The sequence below is a fragment of the Gigantopelta aegis genome, chromosome 4 (assembly GCF_016097555.1).
Source record: "Gigantopelta aegis isolate Gae_Host chromosome 4, Gae_host_genome, whole genome shotgun sequence".
NCBI classification, from domain to species: Eukaryota; Metazoa; Mollusca; class Gastropoda; order Neomphalida; family Peltospiridae; genus Gigantopelta; species Gigantopelta aegis.
Genome location: NC_054702.1, coordinates 21,775,688 through 21,803,187, shown reverse-complemented (window position 1 = coordinate 21,803,187; position 27,500 = coordinate 21,775,688). Strand labels below are relative to the sequence as shown.

The 27,500-nt window shown below is 38.7% G+C and overlaps 5 non-coding genes across 5 annotated transcripts; all 5 read right to left on the bottom strand.

The window, feature by feature from the left end:
* Window positions 1-22,919: 22,919 nt before the first annotated feature.
* Trnak-uuu lies at window positions 22,920-22,992 on the bottom strand. Its single transcript has one exon. It is a non-coding gene; the product is annotated as a tRNA-Lys (tRNA).
* A 967-nt stretch (window positions 22,993-23,959) lies between these two features.
* On the bottom strand, window positions 23,960-24,032 carry Trnak-uuu. The gene has a single exon. It is a non-coding gene; the product is annotated as a tRNA-Lys (tRNA).
* A 977-nt stretch (window positions 24,033-25,009) lies between these two features.
* Window positions 25,010-25,082, bottom strand: Trnak-uuu. The gene has a single exon. It is a non-coding gene; the product is annotated as a tRNA-Lys (tRNA).
* Window positions 25,083-26,063: 981 nt separating this feature from the next.
* Window positions 26,064-26,136, bottom strand: Trnak-uuu. Its single transcript has one exon. It is a non-coding gene; the product is annotated as a tRNA-Lys (tRNA).
* A 981-nt stretch (window positions 26,137-27,117) lies between these two features.
* Window positions 27,118-27,190, bottom strand: Trnak-uuu. Its single transcript has one exon. It is a non-coding gene; the product is annotated as a tRNA-Lys (tRNA).
* Window positions 27,191-27,500: the final 310 nt, after the last annotated feature.

Sequence of the window (27,500 nt, the reverse complement as noted above, 5' to 3'; positions counted from 1 at the left end):
CCGAACATATGGGTGAAGCAACTAGCTACTCACGAAAAAAAAGAATAGCGAACATGCCTCTTATTTAGAAATGTCCTTTTGCTCCTGCTTGAAAACACCACCCATTTTACTGAGTGTGGGTCTTTTTAGGCGTGTTTACCAGTTAAAATTGTTAAAGCACGCCTGTCGTGGGCATAACTCCGACTTCGCTAGGTTTTCCACAACTACCCCGATTCCTTTTTTACTGTCTCATTTTTAATACCCATTTATAGATTTACCTCAGTTTGACATCCAATAGCCAGTGTATTTTTCGTGCTGGGGTGTTTGTTAAACATTCAAGACCGGCCTTGTTGGCGCAGTGGTTAAGCCATCAGACTACAGGCTGGTAGGTACAGGGTTCGCAGCCGGGTACCGGCTGCAACCCAGAGCGAGTTCTTAAAGGCTCAATGGGTAGGTGTAAGACCACTACACCCTTCTTCTCTTTCACTAACCAACTAACAACTAACCCACTGTCCTGGACAGACAGCCCAGATAACTGAGGTGTGAGCCCAGGACAGCTTGCTTGAACCTTAATTGGATATAAGCACGAAAATCAGTTGAAATGAAAATAAAAATAACCATTCATTATTTCATTTTATGCCAGGTTTTGCCAAGTTTTGTTCTGAAAAAAAATTACTGGTAAGGTGAGGGTTGCTATTTTATATCTATATATGTAATATGTAATAGACATACCAAACATATGGAATGACACTTTTTATTCTCATATCTGTAGAAATCACTGCCAGTGCACTTAGAGTTATTGATTGCCAGGAATGTCATATAAAGGAAGATAGAAAATAAATCCACGAAATGTTGTGAAAGCCACACGGGGCAAAAAGCACTCAGAATGTCACGCGATTTCGTCTTGGGACCGATTGGCAGTGACAAGGCAAATCTCAGCCACTATCTCCTGGAATTGAGGCCGTCTGCTTGGTCGCCATATTGATTTTTTGTCTACAATTGCGATAAATCTCGATTTTTTTTTCCAAATGAAAACGAACATTACATGACTGTTGTTAATGATGACATCCATGGTGTTGAAATTGACGCTTTTGTCTTGTTTTTCCCTCCAATTATTATTATTTTTTTTTCTTTATTTTTTCGTTTTAAGGATTCCAAACGAAATTTGACGTTTCTTTGTCATTTTCAAGATTACAGGAATACTAATCACTGACTATTACGTCAGACAAGGAAGTAAAAAGGGAAATGAAAAGCATTTCGTCATTTTCTTGCCAAAAAAAATAAAATAATGAAACTCATTAGTGCTTAGTTAAATTTTGTACAGATTATTATTTTATGGGGAAAAAGCCAAACCCAAAATGGTCGAATTTCATAGCATAATAGAATGGGAAATGAAAGTTTTGATTGCATTTTTATTCATAAATGTTAGAACTCATTAGTGGGTTTTTTTTTACATTAGATGTCATATAAAAAAAATTAATCAGTTTTTGCTAGCCTTTCTGCAGAACACGTGCGACAATATTGTTAAATTTATGACATGTTTGTCTCATTTTGTTATCTGAACAAGCAATATTCATGTAAATATGTATATGTATATGTATATGTATATGTATATGTATATGTATACGTATATGTATATATGTATGTGTGCGTGCATGTGTGCGTATGTTTTCTGGCTGTCTGTGCTTGAATGTTATCTTTTAAATAATATTCTTTTATTAGTATTGCAACTACACCAGTTTAAAAACAGGGTATTTCATCTTCAAAGTATACTTAGAAATTTATATAACTTTCATGGTAAAGAAAAATAACCGCTGCTTAAAAGTAAAAAAATTATAAATAATCGGAAAAAACCCCGAATGTTGTGAATAAAATGCTTAATATTCAAAAAGTTTCTCCAGATATTTATGTTAAAAGTGTTGTTAAATATGCTTCATGGCTCGAACTGTTTTCCTGTTTGAAGGTTGTTTTGGTTTGTTTTTGTTTTTGTTTTTGTGGGGGTTTTTTGTGGGGGTTTTTTGTATGTTTTGTTTGTTTAATATTCTTGTGACCTTTGTTACACCAGTTGTGAAGCACTGATTGGAACCAGAAATAGCTCAATGGGCCACTGACAGGGATTCCTGTCCTGGACAGAGGGAACCGGCCAAGGCCGGTCCCTGTGGCCAGGATAGGCGTGTGCTACAACAGCTTGCTCTGAATGTGCACGTAAATCTCTTTAAAAAAAAACTATAAAAAAACTGACAGGGATCGATCCTGGATCGACCGCGCGTCAAGCAGTACCGAGTTTGATTACAGACGCCAAATAGCACAGATTAATGTTCAGTGACAAAATTTGCCGCCATGTTTATCCTTCTTACAACCACAAAAACAGAAGGTGACAAAGCAGCGTGGGGTCTGTTCATGCACCTCGATTTATAAGGAGGATAGTAGATACCGTGTATTTGATAGGCTTAGCATGACAGTTCTTTATTCTTCTTATTGTTTGATTTAGAAAAGAACTAAGTGTGTCAACCAGTTCTTATTATGCGCAGCATCACGTAGAATAGAGGGGCGGGACGTAGCCCAGTGGTAATGCGTTCGCTTGATGCGCGGTCGGTCTAGGATCGATCCCCGTCGGTCTAGAATCGATCCCCGTCGGTCTAGGATCGATCCCCGTTGGTGGACCCATTGGGCTATTTCTCGTTTCAGCCAGTGCTCCACAACTGGTGTAACAAAGGCCGTGGTATGTACTATCCTATCTGTGGGATGGTGCATATAAAATATTCCTTGCTGCTAATCGAAAAGAGTAGCCTGTGAAGTGGCGACAGCGGGTTTTCTCTCTCAATATATGTGTGGTCCTTAACCATAGTATGTCCGACGCCATATAACCGTAAATAACAATGCGTTGAGTACGTTGTTAAATAAAAACATTTCTTTCTTTCACAAAGAATAGACAGACGAAGACCACGAGCGTGTTCAAGAGGCCGAGCTTTAGTGAACAACTTGACTGGTAACCATCGTCTTCTATCATATCACATTCGTCTAACGCAAGGCGCGAAAACCAGTCTAGCAAGCGACCGCGATTGCTCGCCCTCGTGAACCTGTCCCTGGAAAATCAGTTCATTTCAGAGGAAAGCAGTCTGGCCTTCAGGTGAACCACTGAAGGAGAAACTATTCGGCCCCAAGGAAAACCTGCAGCGCCCAGTGGCATTTGTTCGAGCTACAGGGTCCCTCCCTGTCTGGGCGTTCGATGAAGAAGAAGAAGAAAACAAACATTTAAAGGGACAGACCCTAGTCTTTAAACACTAAGGCATATTTTTCACTATTAGAGCCATTTATGGTCACTGAAATCAAACATTACTTATATTTTATTGTTTAGATTATCCATTTCCGTACAACCAAAGTGTTTCTGGTCATTCTGGTGTTTTTAATACCACAAAATGCATTTTTCATATTTTTACAAACGCATGTACGTCTGAGAAGTAATGGTTATGGAGTCACGTTTTAGCTATTTTTAAGGGTATTTCAACGTCACAGACTCTTGTTTCACTCTGTTGTATCTAAATTTGTTACAGGTTTGTACATTAACCAAACTTAGTGTCCATTTTTACGGGTTGAAACCAGGGTCTAGGTGTAAAATATGCCTTAGTTTTTAAAAACTAGGGTTTGTCCCTTTAAGCTGTATAAACGTATATAGTCATGACAGTTGCATCGAAATTTCCCCTCCCGTTCCGGAGTTGGCCACTGGCTATGTAAGAGGTCAAATCGAGGATTGGCGTGCCTGAACCTCTTTTGGATATGGGCACGTAAAAAGAGTTCCCTTCCCCTTTGAGATATCCTCAAGTAGTTGCGGCAGGTTAGTATCTTGACGGAAGTACCAGTATATTCTCGCGATTGTGAGAGCAGAGTATTGTTATGGGGGTGGAGTAACACTTTACTGTTATGACAGTAACATCAGGATGTTATGGTGGTTACAGCAAGATATCCTTATGTGTTGGAAGCAGGATATTTTTATAGCAGAAGCTTTATGCGCTGTCGGTCTAGAATCGACCTCGTCCGTGGGCACATTGGGCTATTTCTCTTTATAGTCAGTGCACCATGACTGGTATATCAAAAGCCGTGGTATGTGCTATTATTCTCTCTATGAGATCCCTGGCTATAAATGGAAAAAAATGTAGCGGATTTTCTCTCTAAGACTATGTGTCAAAATTACTAAATGTTTGACATCCAACAGCCGATGATTAATAAATCAATGTGCTCTAGTGGTGTCGTTAAACAAAACAAACTTTAACTTTATTTTTTGAATTAGAAGGGTTTTATCATAATCATAGGAGCAGGATATTATTATGGTAAAATCAGCTGAGTAATTATCATAAGTTGTGGCAGAGGAATATTCTTATATTGGTGGCAGCAATTCGTGAACATATGATTTTCACACACATCACTCGTTGACACAAGGGACGGGACGTAGCTCAGTGGTACAGAGCCCATTGGGCTATTTCTCGTTCCAGTCAGTGCACCACGACTGGTATATCAAATGCCGTGGTATGTTATCCAGTCTGCGGGATGGTACATATAAAAGATCCTTTGCTGCTAATCGAAAAAGAGTAGTTCATGATGTGGCGATAGCGGGTTTCCTCTTTCAATATCTGTGTTAACCACATGTCCGACGACATATAACCGTAAATAAAATGTGCTGAGTGCGTCGTTAACTAAAACATTTCCTTCGTTGACATAAAAATCGTATTGAAAAAAACATAACCCATGAAATAATCTCTATGTATTGTCATGGCTGTAACAACAAGATAACCTTATGGCAGTTGCTGCAGAACATTAAACTCTAAATAACGTGTTGTTTAACGACACCACTAGAGATTTATTAACTATCGGCTATTACATGTATTTCAGTGGTAGACTTAAAGTTTGTTTTGTTTAACGATATCACTAGAGCACACTGATTTATTAATCATCAGCTATTGGATGTGAAACATTTGGTAATTTTGACATATAGTCTTAGAGAGGAAATCCGATACATTTTTCCGTTAGGAGAATCTTTTATATGCACCATTCCACAGACAGGATAGCACATACCACGGCATTTGATATACGAGTCGTGGTGCACTGGCTGGAAGGAAAAATAATCCAAATGGCTCACCAACGGGGATCGATCCCACACCGACTGCGTATCAAGCGAGTGATTTACCCCTGGGCTACGTCCTCAAATGACGGTGACACTAGGATATGCTTGTTAGGCTTATGACAATGGTAGAATAGTATGGCAATGCTGTGTTTATGGCGATGACAACAGACTAGGGAAATGACGAGGACATTAGGATGTGCTTTATAGGTTTACGTTGGTGGTAGTAGAATATGACTGTGTTGTGATCATGACAGTGACAGCAGAATATGCTCATCATGGCTATAAAAATGTTAACTGCATACCATCATGCTATGATGTTGACAGTGGCAGGAAATGGGCGTGTTATGGCCTTGACAGCAGGATAGGATCGTAAAGCTTCTAGCAGTGCCGGCAGGATACGACCATATGTTTTGATGAAAGCAGCATGACGCATAGTCATATTATGTATTTGAAGTTGTCAAAATGTTACGCTTATGGCTGTTTAAAATAAATTGCCAACGGAGCATTGTTTAATTGTATTTTGTTTATATTTTGTATTTATATGTGTTGTTGTTGTGTTTGTTTGTTTATGATTAAACAATGTGCGGATGTGTTGTTAAAAAACAGTTCTGTGTATCTCAGACCATGCATAGAAGGTGCACATAAATTGCTTGTTTGGTATACATGCTTTTTTATATACATGTTGGGTCTTTTATGATATGCAGGGCTACATGTACAGGGGTTTTCCAAAAAGTATTTAAATTTGTTTATATGGTCAATACAAACCAGTGATACATGGATTCTTTACATCTGAAACATAAAACATCGATTTTTTTAAATCTTTGTATTTAGTTTTGTTTTGTACATTTGTTTTGTTTTTGTTTTTCTTTCTGTTTTTATTCGCTAAATATCTCGTGATATTTAGCAAGTTTTGTAAACAAAAAAAAGAGAAGAAAAAAGAAAAAGAGAAAAGAATGTTATTATTAATTTACCACACTTTACTGCAAATTACTCCTACTTAACATACTCTGCACAATGGCTGTATCGCCGAATACACTATAGCTTTCGTTCCTAATTTTAGTATCTTCGTGTCCATCGCAGCAATTTTACTAGCAAACGCCATTAACAGCGCACGCATTCATAATAATGTCGACGTCAGGTTACTTCCAATAAATATCTGCCAACAATTTGCACATGAATGCCCATTGTCCTTTTAACACTCCGGGTAAATTCTTAAGCCTGGCCATAAAAAAGTTTGTATTTGCACCTGTGAGGAAATCGACCACTTTCACCAGGTAACAACAACGTTGTTCCGGTCGAACAGGCGAAGACAACGGTTGTGGATTTTGTCGATTTGACGAGCGCAAATTTCTCTCTCTGTGTTGTGCAATTAACCGCACGGTTGCCCACAGTAATCCCCGAGACTTGCCGTGAGCTGGCCTGTGTGTGACAGCGTGGACAAGGAATGGTCCTAATCTAATCTGGCAGTCAGCGCTCGGAAGTCAAAATTAGAAACCCCTAATCGTATGCCTGTGGGAGCATTTGCTCGCAACTGATAAAAATGTATTGTTAATTAATGTGCTATATTTAAATACGTGCATACTAGATTCAAATATGCATATTCGGTTTCAAAATGAATATTCAGTTTAAATGTGCATAATTTATTCAATTTGAATACAGCATGAATCGTTGTTTAAAAGTCATAATATAAGTGATATGTGCGTTTGCATGGTAGTAACCTAAAATCACGAATAATAAATTTACTTTATGTCAGCATTAAAATGCAAATATAAATTAGCGTGTAACTCGATTGAAAAACATCCATTCGCATCCAAACAACATCACCATCACCACCACCACCACCACCACCACCACCACCATCATCATCATCATCATCATCATAATTTTCCTCCTTATCATGAACTGCGACAGCGACAAATATCACTGCAGTAAGAATATTAATGTGTAAGTCATTACATTTTATTTTAAACTTAAATTTTGTGCTTGTATAAAATTAAGATCCAAATACGCCTTCACGGAAAGACATCGCAGCTATTCTGTTAATCTGTCCGAAAAAAGAATTAATGTTACTTATTAGTGAAAGAGAAATCCGTGTATTGATTTTACATCTCCTGAATTCAGAATTTAAAATTCATTGTGTGTGGGAGCCAGTAGCTACCATTCTTAAGTCCAGTTCATTAACCACTACGGCAGTGAGGCCGATATTCATTCATTCATTAAATTTTAAAGTTATTTTCGTGCTTATATCCAATTAAGGTTCAAGTACGCTGTCCTGGGCACACATATCAGCTATCTCGCTCTCTGTCCAGGACAGTGGGCTAGTTGTTAGTGGTTGGTGAGAGAGAAGTCGGTGTAGTGGTCTTACACCTACCCACTGAATCATTAAAACTCGCTATGAGTGGGGAGCCGTTACCTGCGAACCCAGTACCTATCAGCCTTACGTTCGATGGCTTAATCACAACACCACCCAGGCCGGTTCATAAGCGTACGAGACAGGGGCGGGAAACTGCCCCCTGGTGCTGGAAAAAATCCTGAAATCGGGCAAAAACGATAGAGATATTCGGGCAAAATCAGCCCCCCACCCCTACAATAATGGGATACCGTACGCCCATGAGTGAGCTAATTGTACAAACTATATTTCGAATCGAGTCATGCACTTCCACAAAGACAAATCATTTTATTTATTTATTTCAATTTATCATCGTGCTGATTTTATTTAATTAAGGTTAAAACAAAAAAGGTATGTACATCGGAAACTAGGGTTTGAGAATTTAAACCAATTACACCGAGTATGAAGATTATTTTACAAAGAATCGTCTAAAGTTATATGTAACAGGTGTTGTAAAATCAGGACCAAGAAAAAACCACCATAATAGGTACAGAAATACGAATAACAGCAATTTAAGCATGAAGTAGTTACTTGGTTTTCTCTGCTATCCAAAAATCAATTTCCTATCAAAACAGACAAAACACGCGTCACTTCGGTGTATAAATGATCTTGAACACGCACTTTCGGTTTTAACACTATAATTATCTCCCTTTCTTCACAGTAAAAGTAATAATCCGAAATAATGACTTCCGTGTGTGAGGGACTTCACTACGGTCGGGTCGTTCGTAAACATGAAATAATTATATGCTAGAATAGCGTGATGGATCGAGTCCATCACAGATCTTGAGCTGGTGCTGGACAATTTTCTGGTATTAACAGTTTAACAATGACAAAGTCCAAAATGTTCTGTGCTTGTCAAGGAAAATAACGTCGCCTTTGTCTTTTAGCATTCTATATGTGAATAAAGAAAAATGTCTACTCATATTATTCATAAGAAATCTCGAACAAAAATCTAACAAATAATGTTTTAAAAACAACAACAATAACAACAAAAAATACACCAAAAACCCCACCTACAACCCCACCCCCCAATAATAATAATAATAATAATAATAATAATAAAAAAAACACACAAACAACAACAAAACAACAACAACAACAACGCATATCCAAAATCAGGGACAAAAAACAAAATATCATACTGTAAAATAAATTTAAGAAAAATATTTATCGTTAAGTTTCTCAGCAAGACCACCATTAAATTTTTTTTTTTTTTTTAATGCAAGTGTATCGTTAAAGGGACATTCCTGAGTTTGCTGCATTGTAAGGTGTTTCCGACTAATAAAATATTTCTTCGATTAAACTTACATATTAAACATATTTTCTTGTTTAGAATATCAGTGTCTGTATATTCAATGTGTTTCTGGTCGTCTTAATATTTGTAAGAAGCCCAAACTGGATTTCGTCTTCAAATAATTTCGTACGTACGAAAAAATTATATTTTAGGAAATATAATGAAATTTAACTCCGTACAAATATTAGAACGAACAGAAACACGTTTAATATACAGCCAGTAATATTTAATGCAGAAAAATATATTTGATGTTTAATTACAATCGTTAAAAAGGTCTCAGTTAGTCGATAACACCCTAAACATTGCAGCAAACTCAGGAATGTTCCTTTAAATAGTAATTCATTCGTTCGGGAAACCACTGTAGCTGTTTGTGTTTGATTTGTCTGTGAATTCAACTTTCATTTATATTTTGAAAAATTAAGAAGAAAAAAACCCCGAAAGAAAGAAAAAAGTCATTCATATTTATTAAAAGAAAGAAAAGAAAGAAAAAAAGAAAAGAACAAAAAGAAAAGAGCAGGACAGAAGAAGAAAAAAAAAGAAAAAGAAAAGAAAAACTTTGTTTTGCAGTTAAAAGATTTTTTTCCCGACAAGTTAAACCTATACTGTTTGTACACTAACATACGGTATTGGCATTTCCCAAGAAATGTTTGCACTAAGCTGATGTGTTTGCCGGGTTTTTTTCTCCGTTTTGTCCGTGCAAAGGTTGGAAAAGGCGTTATTTTCAAATTTGTAAACCCGACTTGTTAATTGTTATGCCAGCGTACATGCAGCGTACATATATTTATATATTAAAAAAAAACCCCAAAAACACAAACAAACCCAACCCACCCAAACCCCCAAACATCATGTAAACAGTTATATATGCTCAAACATTCACCACCAATAAGCTTTCAATATATGCACAAGGGGCGGGAAGTAGCTCAGTGGCACGGTACTCGCCTGATGCGCGATCGAATATGGTTCGATTCCCGTCGGTGGGCCCATTGGGCTATTTCTCATTCCAGCTAGTGCTCCACAACTGGTGTAACAAAGGCCGTGGTATGTACTATTCTGTCTGTGGGATGGTGCATATAAAAGATCCATTGCTGTTAATCGAAAAGAGTAGCCCGTGAAGTGGCGACAGCAGGTTTCCTCTCTCAATATCGGTGTGGTCCTTAACCCCATATAACCGTAAATAAAATGTGTTTAGTGCGTCGTTAAGTAGAATATTTCCTTCCTTCCTTCCTTCAATATATGCACATGCCATTGTTGCCTTTATATGCGAGATAAACTAGAACGCTTGATCTTTGTGGAGGGGGCAGGGCGCTTACGATTGATAATAGTTCTAATAAAATTACTAGAAGGATACGAAATACCATGGGCTTTGATATACACAGTCGTGGTGCACATACACGCATGGCTTACACATCATTTTCACAAATAGCTCAAAACTCGCTACCTTTTTTTTTCAGACGGGGATCGATCCCATAGACAGGATACAAACATACCGCCACATGCCAGCTAGGTGCACTGGCTTAAACCACTTGGCTCAAACGTCCACCAGGGGATCGACCCTAATTTATATCTTCATCAGTCAGTACAGGAATTTATATCTTTGTTTTTTTTTTTTTCTTTTTTTTTTCATTCATGACATACCCTGTCATCTCCATTCATTCGATTCATTTCAACTTATTTTCGTGCTTATATCCAATTAAGGTTCAAGCACGTTGTCCTGGGTACACACACCTCAGCTATTTGGACTGTCTGTCCAGGACAGTGGGTTAGTTGTTAGTTGGTTAGTGGTTAGTGAGAGAGAAGAGGGTCTAATGGCCTTGCACCTACCCATTGAGCCCTTAGGAACTCGCTCTGGGTTGGAGCCGGTGCCGGGCTGCGAACCCTGTACCTACCAGCCTGTAGTCCGATGGCTTTGTCAGGTCCACCCTGTCAGCGGCTGCTGCTTGTCTTACTGTAAAAACAATTACATCTCCTCGTCTGACGTAGAATGATGGATGACGTAATCTACGGTAACCGGGCTCGCGTCTCGAGGCCGGACATAGTCATTACACGACAGAGCTTGTTGAGAGGGTCAATTAACTGTCACAAAGCCGATTAGTTAGCCAATAAAGTGATAACGGGTTTTACGACGCGTCGCTGACACGTTGAATACGGGGATAAGGCTGCATGGGTTTATTTCTTAATAACCGCAGCAGTACACATTTAACGCGACTTACCAATATATAGGCGCGTTAACACCTTGTGAGTTATGCTAACGATTCGTTTTATGAGGAGGTCTGAAACATACGATCACGTTTTAAACCCATACCAACACCTGTAAGATTTTAAATATATATTTTTTATAACAATAATTTTAAAAAACTTTTCTCAGCAGAATAGCATAAAATTGTATAGATTAAAGCTTATTTCTAGTACAGAAGACAAAATGCTAAAAAAAGTCAAGGTTGGGAGTTTCACCTCAGTTATTACTGAATTACTTGACCTTGGTTATTCCTTTAGTAGCCTTCATCCCTGTATCAAAAAGGGAGATTTATCCTACAAAATTCGATGGCATGAATTTTTTTTTTTTTTTTAAACTGACATTAAACGTTTTGCAATCAGGGATGTCTGTCCAGGACAGTGGGTTAGTGGTTAGTTGTTAGTGAGAGAGAAGTCGGTTGTGTCTTACTCCTACTCACTGAGTCGTTAAAACTCGCTCTGGGTGAGAGCCGGTACAGGGCTGCGAACCCAGTACCTACCAGCCTTATGCCCAATGGCTTACCAGTTCCTTTGATGCAAACATACTATATTATATATTAGTGATACCTGTAAACCGGATTTCCCAATACAATGTATAAATCGTGGTATAATATATTTTGTTGAATGTATTGAAATGTTCTTGTAATTACTAGAACATGTACTCGTTCTGATGCCCAATCGGTTTAATAAGCCAAGCGGCAGATCGTTCCCACAAGTCATGATGTGTAAATGTATTTTAGTCCTTAATATGCATACACATATTATACTTTTGTTTGATCTTTACCGAGATATCTTCCTCTTTTAAGCAAACACGGTTTCTAGCTCTGTGTGCCTGTGTCTTGTCTGTTCACTGTCTGTCTTAGCAATATCCATCTCCCTATTCCCTCCTACTCCTCCTCCTCCTCCTCTCTCTCTCTCTCTCTCTCTCTCTCTCTCTCTCTCTCTCTCTCTCTCTCTCTCTCTCTCTCTTCTGTGTCTGTCTGTCTCTCTATCTGTGTCTGTCTGTTTGTCTGTCTCTGTCTGTCTGTCTGTCTGTATCTCTCTCGCTCTCTCTCTCTCTCTCTCTCTCCTCTCTCTCTCTCTCTCTCTCTCTCTCTCTCTCTCTCTCTCTCTCTCTCTCTCTCTCTCTCTCTCGTTTCTTTTGTTCTCTCTCTGCTTCTTTCTGGGTTCGAGGTGTTCTCTCTGTCCCTCTGTCTATCTTTCGTTTCTACTGTCATTCCATTTTCCAAAATATATAGTGGCCCATACGATTCCGCCCAAACAGGATGTTTTACAGTATGACCAAATTATTAAACGTTTCACAATACCGTCAGTTCCATATTTCAATATTGACCACTCAGCGGTGTTTAAATACATTCACCTTACGGTAAATACTTGGCTGTTTGCATTGACATACCCTAATTTCGTATGCTGAAGTTTTCGCGAATTATTTGGCAATTAGATATCCACGCAGATGACAGTATATCCATCTAGGTTTGTGTGTTCCTGTCACACATTATCAGTTTGATGATACATTCTCTGGGAAACCATTACATCTTCATCAGAGCATTTTGTTTTAGATCTGTATGGTGGATAGTGGACGTTGAAAAGAATGAATGAATGAATGAATGAATGGATGGATGTTTAACGACACCCCAGCACGAAAACTACATCGGCTATTGGGTGTCAAACTATGGTAATGCAAACAAATAAAGTGATGATCAACATCAATATAAGAATTCAAGATTTAAATAAAAACAGTGTAAAGAACTGTACAAAAATACAAATATCACAGATAGATACTGACTTTTACTCAAAATGTATTGGCCATTCTCAAAGAGAATGTTACACCCCTGCACCACGGTGAGGTTACAGCACGCGCAGGCTGAGCTGTGTAAAGGATGCAATGGCATACTACCTCTGATTGGCGTAGCCAGGAGTGTGTGTGTGTGTGTGTGTGTGTGTGTGTGTGTGTGTGTGTGTGTGTGTGTGTGTGTTCACAGGGGCAATGTTCCCCAAGCACCCTCTTTTCCCACAACATAACTCAAAGACAATGTGGTTTCTAACCCCACCGTGTGAATGTACTCCAATATAAAATCCTGGCTACACTATGGCCAATGCTACCTCGCGAATTATTTTTATAGAATATTAAACGAGCTTCCATTTTCTATCATGTTTATATCCCGAGTCAAATAATTTTTAGAACTGTCACGAAATTCAACATCCTATTTAGTAATAATTTATTACCCATTATTAATTTAAATTAATATCTTTCAAAGAACCTAATAAAACGTTTTCAATTTTTTTGCAAACAAACTATGCAAAATAACGCACAAGAATCGACATTATTACACCTGATTCATCCCTTACTAAATATAGTCCCAAATTAAAATCTAGTACAATTTTAATGAAAACATTAAAAAACAATTTGGACTCTTTATGACGACTTTGCCGTTTTACAACTATTCAGCTATTCAAATGATAGTTGTTGACAATGTATAGATTGGCCATTCGTATAATAACAAGATATGACATCCTACTTTACGTTCTAGTGGAGCATAACACTGATATGGAGTAAGATATTTCGAACCATATGGGTAATAAAACAGCATACATCACGGCTTGTGATATTAACTTAGCGGGATTTAGCTCAGTCGGTTGAGTGCTCACTCGAGGTGCTTGCGTCCCAGGATCAAATCACCTCGGTGGATCCATTCAGCTTTCTTTTTCTTTTTTTTCTTTTTTTTTATCTCATTACAACCAATGCACCACAACTGGACAAAGGCCGTGGTATGTGCTTTCCTGTATGTGGGAAAGTACATATAAAAGATCCCTTGCTGCGTTAGGAAAAATGTAGCGGGTTTTCTCTGATGACTACGAGTCAAATTTATCAAATGTTTGACATCCAATAGCTGATGATTAATTAATTAATGTGCTCTAGTGGTGTCGTTAAACAAAATGAACGTTCTGATATTAACTTAATATTCAGTCGGATCGGGAAATAACACCATCTGGTCAGCAATGCAACAGTTTGTTGACGAATTGTCTATGTGCCGGTGCAAATCAAAATGAACAAACAGAAAAACACACGAAAGGGCGACAACGAACGAAATTAAATCTATGACCGAACGAAAGGGCGACAACGAACGAAATTAAATCTATGACCGAAAACAAAACACAATCACGTCTGGAAAATAAACATAGCGGCCGAACACCCATTTCGCCATGGTTTCTAGTTTAGCTGATGAAAACAAATTTGTTCAGCAATGACATTAAAGTGCCGCGAAGAGAATACAAATACGTCCATGCTCCCCTTGTGCATTGACACAGACCGAGTGCTTGCCATGTTACGCATTACGCAAGATGACATTAGCACCGCCAGGCAGGCCAGTGCTTGTGTATTAAACTCATGCTGTGCAACACGGAGAGTTTACCTTTCACGTTTTCTTTCTTTGCCCGGTTAATTGATTGCTGTTGGAAAGTGTGACGCTGCGTTCGAGGTATTCGATAATGTTACACAAAAGTTAGGTGTGCTTCGTTAATAATTCCTCTCCATATCAATAGACGAGAAATAATTTAACAAGGAGACGTAAATCGCCATGGAAACTAACTGGGTAAGGCGAAGAAGCGGCCTTTCTGGCGTAGGTAGCCCGAGTACTCTGACTGTAGAGGGCTAGACGGACATTTGGACAGATATTCAGCCCTTATTATTTCTCCAAATGTCCGTCTAGCCCTCTACAGTCTGAGTACTTGGGCTATGGCGTAGGCTAATGGTTAATTCGTCTGATTTATGGTGCATTCTCAAAATGGGGGGGGGGGGGGGGGGGGGGGTAGCTCAGTGGTACAGCGCTCGCCTAATGCGCGATCGACCTAGGATCGATTCTCGTCGGTGGGCCTATTGGGCTATTTCTCGTTCTAGCCAATGGTCTACAACTGGTGTAACAAAGGCCTGATATGTACTATTCTGTGGGATGGTGCAGAAAAAAAGATCCCTTGCTGCTAATCGAAAAAGAGTAGCCCATGAAGTGGCAACAGCGAGTTTCCTCTGTAATATTTGTGTGGTCCTTAACCATATGTTCGACGCCATAATTATAACCTTAAATAAAATGTGTTGAGTGCGTCGTTAAATAAAACATTTCCAATTCTCAAAATCGTTCTATGTTTATTTATAATAAGTAATGCCGCGTAAACAGTCGTATTCAGTACGACTAGATTTGCTTGACTGTCTTATAAGCGTCGTAACAAATCTTATGAAATCGGCGAATCCATAAAATATGACAAATTGACTGTTGGCAGCTTGATTAGGCTGTCGGAGATAGATATGCAACTCGCACAAAGACAGCAAGCGTGCGTGGGTGTTCGCCTCAAATGAACGCGCCAAATGATATCGGTTACTCGCTAAATAGTATCCAGTAATATTTTTCCTCGAGTATATTAAATTATTTTGTTTCAAAACAAAAGTTAAAAAATAATTTCAGCAGGAAGCCGCCACAATGAACGCTGAGACTGCATATAGATCTATACAAGTCGTGGGGCATTGGTTAGAACGAGACGCCAGCGACCATCAAGGGCGCTCTACATCCTGGGTAGTGCATGACGTCGGATTTAAGGCAGGGGCGGGACGTAGCCCAGTGGTAAAGCCTTCGCTTGATGCGTGGTCGGTTTGGGATCGATCCCCGTCATGGGGGGGGGGGGGGTGTATTTCTCGCTCCAGCCAGTGCACCACGACTGGTATATCAAAGGTCGTGGTATGTGTTATCCTGTCTGTGGGATGGTGCATATAAAAGATCCCTTGCTGCTAATCGAAAAGAGTAGCCCATGAAGTGGCGACAGCGGGTTTCCTCTCTCTATATCTGTGTGGTCCTTAACCATATTTCCGACGCCATATAACCGTAATTAAAATGTGTTGAGTGCGTCGTTAAATAAAACATTTCCTTCCTCCCTTCCGGACTTAAGGCTGGTAAGTACTGGGTTCGCATCCTGATACCGGCTCCCACCTAGAGCGAGTTCATCGTCTCAGTGGGTAGGTAAAAGACTTATCTCTCACTAACCACTAATCTCTACCCCCCCCCCCCCTCCTCCCTTCCCGGCACTGTCGTTGACAGACCGTGCAGACAGCTGAGGTGTGCCCAGGACAGCGTGCTTGAACTTTAATTTTATATAAGCACGAAAAAATAAACATAAGTATAAATGAATGACATGTGGCTGGTTTCCACGGCATAATTTAACCTGACGCCCGTGTCGATATGTGCTTCACACAGAGCAATATGGCGCCGGTGGGACGGGCTCGTGCGACCGAATCGAGAAAACTTATTATCCAATATCTAAACGTGTTTACCCCTATTGGCGTGTTTTGCCAGTTTAATTAAGGTCGCCGGATAGGTCATCAAAATGTGAAGCTGTATTCAAAACTTAAAGTAGCTAAACCTTTTAAACTGCTGTCAAACAATACTCGTAATATGCAAAAACAGTAATGTAAGCCCTACTTTTATCGTCGCTGTCTATCTCAAATACACATCAAATGCAAGTGGGAGTAACCTTTCTTCTTTTTCCATTTTTGTTTCTATTTGAAGCACCCGGACTGTTAATGCACGTATAGAAATGAAGGGTTATCTTGTAATCGAAGCCTTTTAAAGTAAATTGTTTTTAAATTGTCCAGTAAAGGAATGCGTCCTCGGAGTGTTTCAATCATTCGTTCGTTCGTTCATTCATTCATTCATTCACTCACTCACTCACTCACTCACTCACTCACATCACTCATTAAATTTTCAGTTTTTTTTTCTTTGACTTTCATTCATCAGGAATCCATCAGTTCATTCATTATTTGGGTCTCTCATTGATTCATTAATCACAATGGCGGATCTAAATTTTGCGACAGTTATATTCTTCTTCTTTTTTTTCATATTTTACGTGTGGGGCACTAGTTGGAGAATACACGTCTGATAATCTCATAACTAAATTGCTGACTCCACTAGAACAAACTAATTAATTAATCACCGGCTATTGGAAGAGAAACATGGTAATTCGACCACCCAACCCAACCCTCCCACACCATAACTGCTGACTCCACTTTATAATCAACCACCCAACTCCCTCAACTTCCACATGTTTAACTGTAATCATAACTGACTAGAAACCAAATAATAAATTATTGATCACCGGCTTATTGGAAGAGACTCGACCAGAACCCAAACCTCCCCTTTATACACGTCTGATAATCATAACATTGCTGACTCCACTAGAACAAACTAATTAATTAATCACCGGCTATTGGAAGAGAAACATGGTAATTCGACCACCCAACCCAACCCTCCCCTTTATACACGTCTGATAATCATAACATTGCTGACTCCACTAGAACAAACTAATTAATTAATCACCGGCTCAGTGTTCAAGATTAAAAGTTTTGGGCAGTATCCCAGTTGGATACTAACAATTCAAAATCTGGTATCCCACCTGAGAATTTAGTATCCCACTTAAATGAAATTCATAAATAACATCATAACAAATTTGGACGACACCGTTCTCGTTCCCAATCTATTGCTACACCGCAATCAAAATCGCAGAATTCGTGAAATTCGCAATCAAACGGAATTGGCAAAAATATTTGCTGCATCTATTTTTGCGTAATATTGACATAAATTAATATTTAGCAGTAATCAATAAGTGTTTCTGGCATTACTAACGATAAACCTACCTGTATCCATTTTCTGCAGATGTGGAATCGATCAATATCTCAAATAAAATTTGAAGGGAGGAAACATCCAACAAGAACAATAGCGATTTATCTATTCCCAGCATTATACTGAGTACGAGTTGGGGTAGATATTGTTACGGCATAGCATTAGACTGAGTAAGAGCTCAAAGATACTGTTACTTAACTTCACCAGTAAATGACGACTTTCACTGTTTCAGCAAAAAATAAATGCAGGATTAAAAAACCCAAGAACCTTATATGGTATCCCGGTGGGATACTGGGTTCTTGATGTGTGGTATCCAAAATTAAATTCTGGTATCTCCGGGATACTGGGATACCGTTAATCTCGAACACTGCCGGCTATTGGAAGAGAAACATGGTCATTCGACCACCCAACCCAACCCTCCCCTTTATACACGTCTGATAATCATAACATTGCTGACTCCACTAGAACAAACTAATTAATTAATCACCGGCTATTGGAAGAGAAACATGTTCATTCGACCACCCAACCCAACCCTCCCCTTTATACACGTCTGATAATCATAACATTGCTGACTCCACTAGAACAAACTAATTAATTAATCACCGGCTATTGGAAGAGAAACATGGTCATTCGACCACCCAACCCAACCCAACCCTCCCCTTTATACACGTCTGATAATCATAACATTGCTGATTGATGAGAGAGAAGCATGACATACCGGGTTCCCGACCGCTACATTTTAATTTAGAAAAACGATGGCATCATTAGAGCCAACCAATTGTATGTATGTCATGCCTCTGAGAATTAAAAATATGCGTGACCCATTTATCGGTTACGCAGAAATAAATCCAGGTAACTCATTTCCTTTTTGCGTCACTCGTTATATCCAAGTAAATGGTGCTCTACATTTTGTGCGAACAAAAAATAGGTTACGCAAAATTAGATTTGCGTGAACAACTAGCATTTGTGATGTCGCTCCTCCATTTTGTTCCATTCCATTCATTCTCTTGTGCAACCGGCCTCGGTGGCGTCGTGGTTAGGCCATCAGTCTACAGGCTGGTAGGTACTGGGTTCGGATCCCAGTCGAGGCATGGGATTTTTAATCCAGATACCGACTCCAAACCCTGAGTGAGTGCTCCGCAAGACTCGATGGGTAGGTGTAAACCACTTGCACCGACCAGTGATCCATAACTGGTTCAACAAAGGCCATGGTTTGTGCTATCCTGCCTGTGGGAAGCGCAAATAAAAGATCCCTTGCTCAAAATCTGTGTGGTCCTTAACCATATGTCTGACGCCATGTAACCGAAAATAAAAAATGTGTTGAGTGCGCCGTTAAATAAAACATTTCTTTCTTTTTCTCTTGTGCAGTTAGAATCAAGCCCCGTGTTAAACAGTTTTCCTGTAATAAACTATATTATGTCTTCCCTTTTTTTTCTTACTTGTAGGCCTGTTGAAGCAGTCACCCATAAGTTGTATGCTTGTACCTGGCTTTCTTTTTCTATATCTGCAGTCCACCAAAAGCGAACGGGCGCGTAAATACAACATGTGGAAGACAATAATAATTATAATATAACTTTTAAGTGACAACACAATACAATTGAATTAAAAAAGTACTTTCAGCCGACGTAGGGACTCGAACCCTAGACCCTCAGATTAAAAGTCTGATGCTCTAACGACTGAGCTACGAACGCTGTTACAAACGTAACTAAAATGATTTAAGGAATCAATATTTAAAAAATACAAAAACAACCCTAAATAATAAAACTAAAATTTAGTAAAAACATAATATATTAATTGAAAAAAGAGAAAGAAATGAAGAATAGAAACGTATTACGTATAACATTTACCCGCCTCTACGATGCAGTGGTTAGGCCATCGGAGCATAAGCGTACGAGACAGGGGGGCTACCCCCCAGTCCTGGATAAAATCCTTAAATTCAGGTAAAAACAATAATGTAATTCGGGAAAAATGGGCTGCCCTGAACACTTTTCACTATGTAGTTTCATTATTCTACCCAAATATTAGTTATAACCATGTAAAAATACATGGCAATTCATTTGCAACGGTTTAATTATAGCTGTTTGGCAGTAATGCTAATATGAATAAACGTTATAATCCAGATTTTTGCACTTTTGTTTAATTCGGGCAAAAATCAGCCTGCCCCCCTACAAAAAATGATAGCATCGGACTCAAACCTGGTAGGTACCGACTTCGCATGCGGGCTCCTAAATAAGACCACTCAATGAGTAGTATTCACAAATTTTCTTTTCCCCAAGCCAAGACTAAACCACCTTTCTGGTTGATAGCTCACGTGTGGCCAGGCTCCATATTCATAAACATACTTAAGTCAATGTATGATACTTATCTATGTACGTATATATTTAGGTATCATACATTGACTTAAGTACGTTTATGAATACGGAGCCAGGACTTTAACTGGATATATGGACGATGATAAGTTAAAATAAGAAAAACGACCAACGCTGCGAATTGAAAATACTAACCAGATATTAGAGGCGGGATACACACAAACTGTGCTCAAAACCACGCATATATGAACGCGCTCACACACATTACACACACACACACACACACACACACATTAATTATAAATTATAACATTCGCAGGAGCGCCATACGTAATTTATGAAACTCGTTTGGGAATGTTTTATACCCCTCGTTCTCGAATTAAAACAATAAATTCCGTATACCGTATTGCATAAGCATATGTACCAATTATCCCGCAAATGCAATAATCTATCTTTTAAGTCTTTACATATATAAATATAATTATACTGAGAATAAAGAATGTGTTGATATCTGAAATACAATATAGATACAGCATTGTACATAAAATACGAAAATTACTCTCACTCTCACTCTCACTGTCTCTCTCACTGTCTGTCTCTCTCTCACTGTCTCTCTCACTCTCTCTCTCTCTCTCTCTCTCTCTCTCTCTCTCTCTCTCTCTCTCTCTCTCTCTCTCTCTCTCTCTCTCTCTCTCTCTCTCTCTCTCTCTCTCTCTCTCTCTCTCTCTCTCACTCTATTTCTGTTTCTCTTCCTTTTGTGTTTGTCCATCCTGTCTCTTCACTCTATCTTTCCTTCTAACTTCTCTCTCCTCTCACTTTCCTCTTACGTTTTATCACTCTCGTCTCTCTTTATTCTCACTCTCACTTAGTTGTGTGTGTGTCACTATACTATACTGTCTCTCCCACTCTCACTGTCTCTCTCACTCTCCTGTCTCTCTCGTACTTCTCGAACCCTAGACCCTCAGATTAAAAGTCTGATGCTCTACCTCACTGAGCTACGAAGGCTGTTACAATGACTCTAAATGATTAAAGGAATCAGTATCAAACTCTCACTCTCACACTCTCACTAAAACATAATATATTAACTCTCAAATGAAAGAAAGAAGAAGAAATGAAGAATTAAAACGTACTCTCACTAAGACATTTACCTGTCTTCTATCACTCTCCCTGCAGTCTTACATCCTCTCTCACTAAACTGTCTCTCTCTGGCTTCGCATCTCGGGCTCCCACTCACTCTCACTCTCTCACTGTACAGTATCACTCACAATTTGTGTCTCCCCAAGTTCTCACTCTAAACTCTCGTTTCTCACTGATAGCTGTCTCTCTCACTGGTCCTGTAAAAATCACTGTCTCGATTTCGTTTCTCTCACTCTCACTCTCACTGTCTCTCTCAATCTCTACTCTCAATCTCGTTGTCTCTCTCACTCTTCTCTCACTTTACTCTTACTGTCTCTCAAAACTCTCACGTCTCCTCCCACCCTCACAAAACTGTCTCTCTCACTCTCAATGGTCTCTTCTCACTCTCTTTGTCTCTCTCATCACTGTCTCTCACGATCACTCTCACTCTCACTCTCAATAAACCCACTGAACTCTCACTCTCACGCTCACACTCTCACTCTCACTCAGATCACTCTCACTGTCTCTCTCATACTCACGTCTGGCTCACTGTCTCTCTCACTCTCACTCTCACTCTCACTGTCTCTCTCACTCTCACTCTCTCTCACTGTCTCTCTCACTCTCACTCTCACTCTCACTGTCACTCTCACTGTCACTCTCACTCTCACTGTCTCTCTCACTCTCACTCTCACTCTCACTGTCTCTCTCACTCTCACTCTCACTGTCACTCTCACTCTCACTGTCCCTCTCACTGTCTATCTCAGCGTCTCTCTGACTCTCACTCTCACTGTCTCTCTTATTAACTCTCAATTTTTCAATGTCTCTTTCACTTTCACTTTACTTACACTCTCCCTCTCCCTGTCTCTCTCACTCTAACACTCTCACTCTCACCATACGTCTCTCTCACCCTCACTCTCACTTTCCTCTCACTGTTTTCTCACTCTCACTCTCACTCTTTTCGTCTCTCTTCCACTCAATCTCACCGACTAGAAAATCACAGCATTGTCTCTGTCTCAAATACTGTCTCTTTCTGTGTCTCTCTCTCTCTCTCTCTCCTCTCTCTCTCTCTCTATCTCTCTCTCTCCCCTCTCTCTCTCTCTTTCTTTTCTCCCTTCTCTTTTTTTTGTGTTTGTTCCATATCTTTTCTTATCTTTCTTTCTCTTCCCTCTCTTACGTTTCTCTCTCTCTCTCTCGTCTCGTCCTGTGTGTCCTCCATAAACTTTTCTTAAAAATATATATCCAGCCGACGTAGGGACTCGAACCCTAGACCCTCAGATTAAAAGTCTGATGCTTTTTTTTTTTTTTTTTTTTTTTTTTTTTTTATTCGTGAAACTCAATTTTTTTCTCATTTTTTTCTTGTGTTTCTTTCTTTTCCCTTTGTCTTTTTCCTTTACTTTATATTCGTCCCTCCCATTTTGTTCGCCCACTTCTCTTGTGCAGTTAGAAATGTATGGAAAAACCAAGCCCCGTGTTAAACAGTTTTCCTGTAATAAATTATATCATGTCTTCCCGCTTCTTTTTCTTACTTGTAAGCCTGTTGAAGCAGTCACCCGTAAGTTTTAGGCAGTCGTCTCCTTTATTTGTCACGTCAAAACACACATCAACAGATAACAGTATTACATAATTTAAACCATACACCAGGTAGCTGGCTTTCTTTATCTATATTTGCAGCCAGACAGTCCAAGAACATTGAACTGGCGCGTAGATAGCACTTATTAATACAAGACATGGATGACAATATAATATAACCAATATAATATAACTTATATATAACAATATAAGAACTTGTATAAAATTTTTTTTTTAAAAATATACATCCAGCCGACGTAGGGACTCGAACCCTAGACCCTCAGATTAAAAGTCTGATGCTCTACCGACTGAGCTACGAAGGCTGTTACAAACGTAACTAAAATGATTAAAGGAATGAATATTAAACCCCACAACTAAAAACATAATATATTAATTGAAAATGAAAGAAAGATGAAATGAATAATTAAAACGTATTACGTAAGACATTTACCGGCATGAGGTTAGGGTTAGTCATAGAGCCTTTGATATAAAGGGGGTACGGGTCGAACTCTATCCCTCCTACCAAGAGCACTCAATGAGTAGTGTTTACAAAGTATACTGAGAATAAAGAATTTGTTGATATCTGAAATGCGATATAGATTTACATGTCGGATAAATGTCTATTCGAAAAACACTCTCTCTCTCTCTCTGTCTCTCTCTCTCTCTCTCTCTCTCTCTCTCTCTCTCTCTCTCTCTCTCTCTCTCTCTCTCTCTCTCTCTCTCTCTCTCTCGTCCTCGTCCTCCGTCGTCTATTTTTTTTTCTCTTCCTTTTGTGTTTGTCCATCCTTCTCGGTCTCTCTCCTGTCCTTTCTTTCCTTTTTTTCTTGTGTTTCTTTCTTTTCCCTTTGTCTTTTTCCTTTACTTTATATTCGTCCCTCCCATTTTGTTCGCCCACTTCTCTTGTGCAGTTAGAAATGTATGGAAAAACCAAGCCCCGTGTTAAACAGTTTTCCTGTAATAAATTATATCATGTCTTCCCGCTTCTTTTTCTTACTTGTAAGCCTGTTGAAGCAGTCACCCGTAAGTTTTAGGCAGTCGTCTCCTTTATTTGTCACGTCAAAACACACATCAACAGATAACAGTATTACATAATTTAAACCATACACCAGGTAGCTGGCTTTCTTTATCTATATTTGCAGCCAGACAGTCCAAGAACATTGAACTGGCGCGTAGATAGCACTTATTAATACAAGACATGGATGACAATATAATATAACCAATATAACATAAAACTTATATATAACAATATAAGAACTTGTATAAAATATTTTTTTTTTTAAATATACATCCAGCCGACGTAGGGACTCGAACCCTAGACCCTCAGATTAAAAGTCTGATGCTCTACCGACTGAGCTACGAAGGCTGTTACAAACGTAACTAAAATGATTAAAGGAATGAATATTAAACCCCACAACTAAAAACATAATATATTAATTGAAAATGAAAGAAAGATGAAATGAATAATTAAAACGTATTACGTAAGACATTTACCGGCATGAGGTTAGGGTTAGTCATAGAGCCTTTGATATAAGGGGGTACGGGTCGAACTCTATCCCTCCTACCAAGAACACTCAATGAGTAGTGTTTACAAAGTATACTGAGAATAAAGAATTTGTTGATATCTGAAATGCGATATAGATTTACATGTCGGATAAATGTCTATTCGAAAAACACTCTCTCTCTCTCTCTCTCTCTCTCTCTCTCTCTCTCTCTCTCTCTCTCTCTCTCTCTCTCTCTCTCTCTCTCTCTCTCTCTCTCTCTCTCTCTCTCTCTCTCTCTCTCTCGTCCTCGTCCTCCGTCGGTTATTTTTGTTTCTCTTCCTTTTGAATTTGTCCATCCTTCTCGGTCTCTCTCCTGTCCTTTCTCTCCTTTTTTTCTTGTATTTCTTTCTTTTCCCTTTGTCTTTTTCCTTTACTTTATATTCGTCCCTCCCATTTTGTTCGCCCACTTCTCTTGTGCAGTTAGAAATGTATGGAAAAACCAAGCCCCGTGTTAAACAGTTTTCCTGTAATAAATTATATCATGTCTTCCCGCTTCTTTTTCTTACTTGTAAGCCTGTTGAAGCAGTCACCCGTAAGTTTTAGGCAGTCGTCTCCTTTATTTGTCACGTCAAAACACACATCAACAGATAACAGTATTACATAATTTAAACCATACACCAGGTAGCTGGCTTTCTTTATCTATATTTGCAGCCAGACAGTCCAAGAACATTGAACTGGCGCGTAGATAGCACTTATTAATACAAGACATGGATGACAATATAATATAACCAATATAATATAACTTATATATAACAATATAAGAACTTGTATAAAAAAAATTAATTAAAAATATACATCCAGCCGACGTAGGGACTCGAACCCTAGACCCTCAGATTAAAAGTCTGATGCTCTACCGACTGAGCTACGAAGGCTGTTACAAACGTAACTAAAATGATTAAAGGAATGAATATTAAACCCCACAACTAAAAACATAATATATTAATTGAAAATGAAAGAAAGATGAAATGAATAATTAAAACGTATTACGTAAGACATTTACCGGCATGAGGTTAGGGTTAGTCATAGAGCCTTTGATATAAAGGGGGTACGGGTCGAACTCTATCCCTCCTACCAAGAGCACTCAATGAGTAGTGTTTACAAAGTATACTGAGAATAAAGAATTTGTTGATATCTGAAATGCGATATAGATTTACATGTCGGATAAATGTCTATTCGAAAAACACTCTCTCTCTCTCTCTGTCTCTCTCTCTCTCTCTGTCTCTCTCTCTCTCTCTCTTCTCTCTCTCTCTCTCTCTCTCTCTCTCTCTCTCTCTCTCTCTGTCTCGTCCTCGTCCTCCGTCGGTTATTTTTGTTTCTCTTCCTTTTGAATTTGTCCATCCTTCTCGGTCTCTCTCCTGTCCTTTCTCTCCTTTTTTTCTTGTATTTCTTTCTTTTCCCTTTGTCTTTTTCCTTTACTTTATATTCGTCCCTCCCATTTTGTTCGCCCTTCTTCTCTTGTGCAGTTAGAAATGTATGGAAAAACCAAGCCCCGTGTTAAACAGTTTTTCCTGTAATAAATTATATCATGTCTTCCCGCTTCTTTTTCTTACTTGTAAGCCTGTTGAAGCAGTCACCCGTAAGTTTTTAGGCAGTCGTCTCCTTTATTTGTCACGTCAAAACACACATCAACAGATAACAGTATTACATAATGTTAAACCATACACCAGGTAGCTGGCTTTCTTTATCTATATTTGCAGCCAGACAGTCCAAGAACATTGAACTGGCGCGTAGATAGCACTTATTAATACAAGACATGGATGACAATATAATATAACCAATATAATATAAATTATATAATAACAATATAAGAACTTGTATAACATATAAATTTTTTTTTTAAATAATATACATCCAGCCGACGTAGGGACTCGAACCCTAGACCCTCAGATTAAAAGTCTGATGCTCTACCGACTGAGCTACGAAAGCTGTTACAAACGTAACTAAAATGATTAAAGGAATGAATATTAAACCCCACAAACTAAAAACATAAATATTAATTGAAAATGAAAGAAAGATGAAATGAATAATTAAAACGTATTACGTAAGACATTTACCGGCATGAGGTTAGGGTTAGTCATAGAGCCTTTGATATAAAGGGGGTACGGGTCGAACTCTATCCCTCCTACCAAGAGCACTCAATGAGTAGTGTTTACAAAGTATACTGAGAATAAAGAATTTGTTGATATCTGAAATGCGATATAGATTTACATGTCGGATAAATGTCTATTCGAAAAACACTCTCTCTCTCTGTCTCTCTCTCTCTGTCCTCTCTCTCTCTCTCTCTCTCTCTCTCTCTCTTCTCTCTCTCTCTCTCTCTCTCTCTTCTCTCTCTCTCTCTCTCTCTCTCTCTCCTCGTCCTCCGTCGTCGTCTATTTTTGTTTCTCTTCCTTTTGTGTTTGTCCATCCTTCTCGGTCTCTCTCCTGTCCTTTCTTTCCTTTTTTTCTTGTGTTTCTTTCTTTTCCCTTTGTCTTTTTCCTTTACTTTATATTCGTCCCTCCCATTTTGTTCGCCCACTTCTCTTGTGCAGTTAGAAATGTATGGAAAAACCAAGCCCCGTGTTAAACAGTTTTCCTGTAATAAATTATATCATGTCTTCCCGCTTCTTTTTCTTACTTGTAAGCCTGTTGAAGCAGTCACCCGTAAGTTTTAGGCAGTCGTCTCCTTTATTTGTCACGTCAAAACACACATCAACAGATAACAGTATTACATAATTTAAACCATACACCAGGTAGCTGGCTTTCTTTATCTATATTTGCAGCCAGACAGTCCAAGAACATTGAACTGGCGCGTAGATAGCACTTATTAATACAAGACATGGATGACAATATAATATAACCAATATAATATAACTTATATATAACAATATAAGAACTTGTATAATTTTTTTTTTTTTTAAATATACATCCAGCCGACGTAGGGACTCGAACCCTAGACCCTCAGATTAAAAGTCTGATGCTCTACCGACTGAGCTACGAAGGCTGTTACAAACGTAACTAAAATGATTAAAGGAATGAATATTAAACCCCACAACTAAAAACATAATATATTAATTGAAAATGAAAGAAAGATGAAATGAATAATTAAAACGTATTACGTAAGACATTTACCGGCATGAGGTTAGGGTTAGTCATAGAGCCTTTGATATAAAGGGGGTACGGGTCGAACTCTATCCCTCCTACCAAGAGCACTCAATGAGTAGTGTTTACAAAGTATACTGAGAATAAAGAATTTGTTGATATCTGAAATGCGATATAGATTTACATGTCGGATAAATGTCTATTCGTCTCTC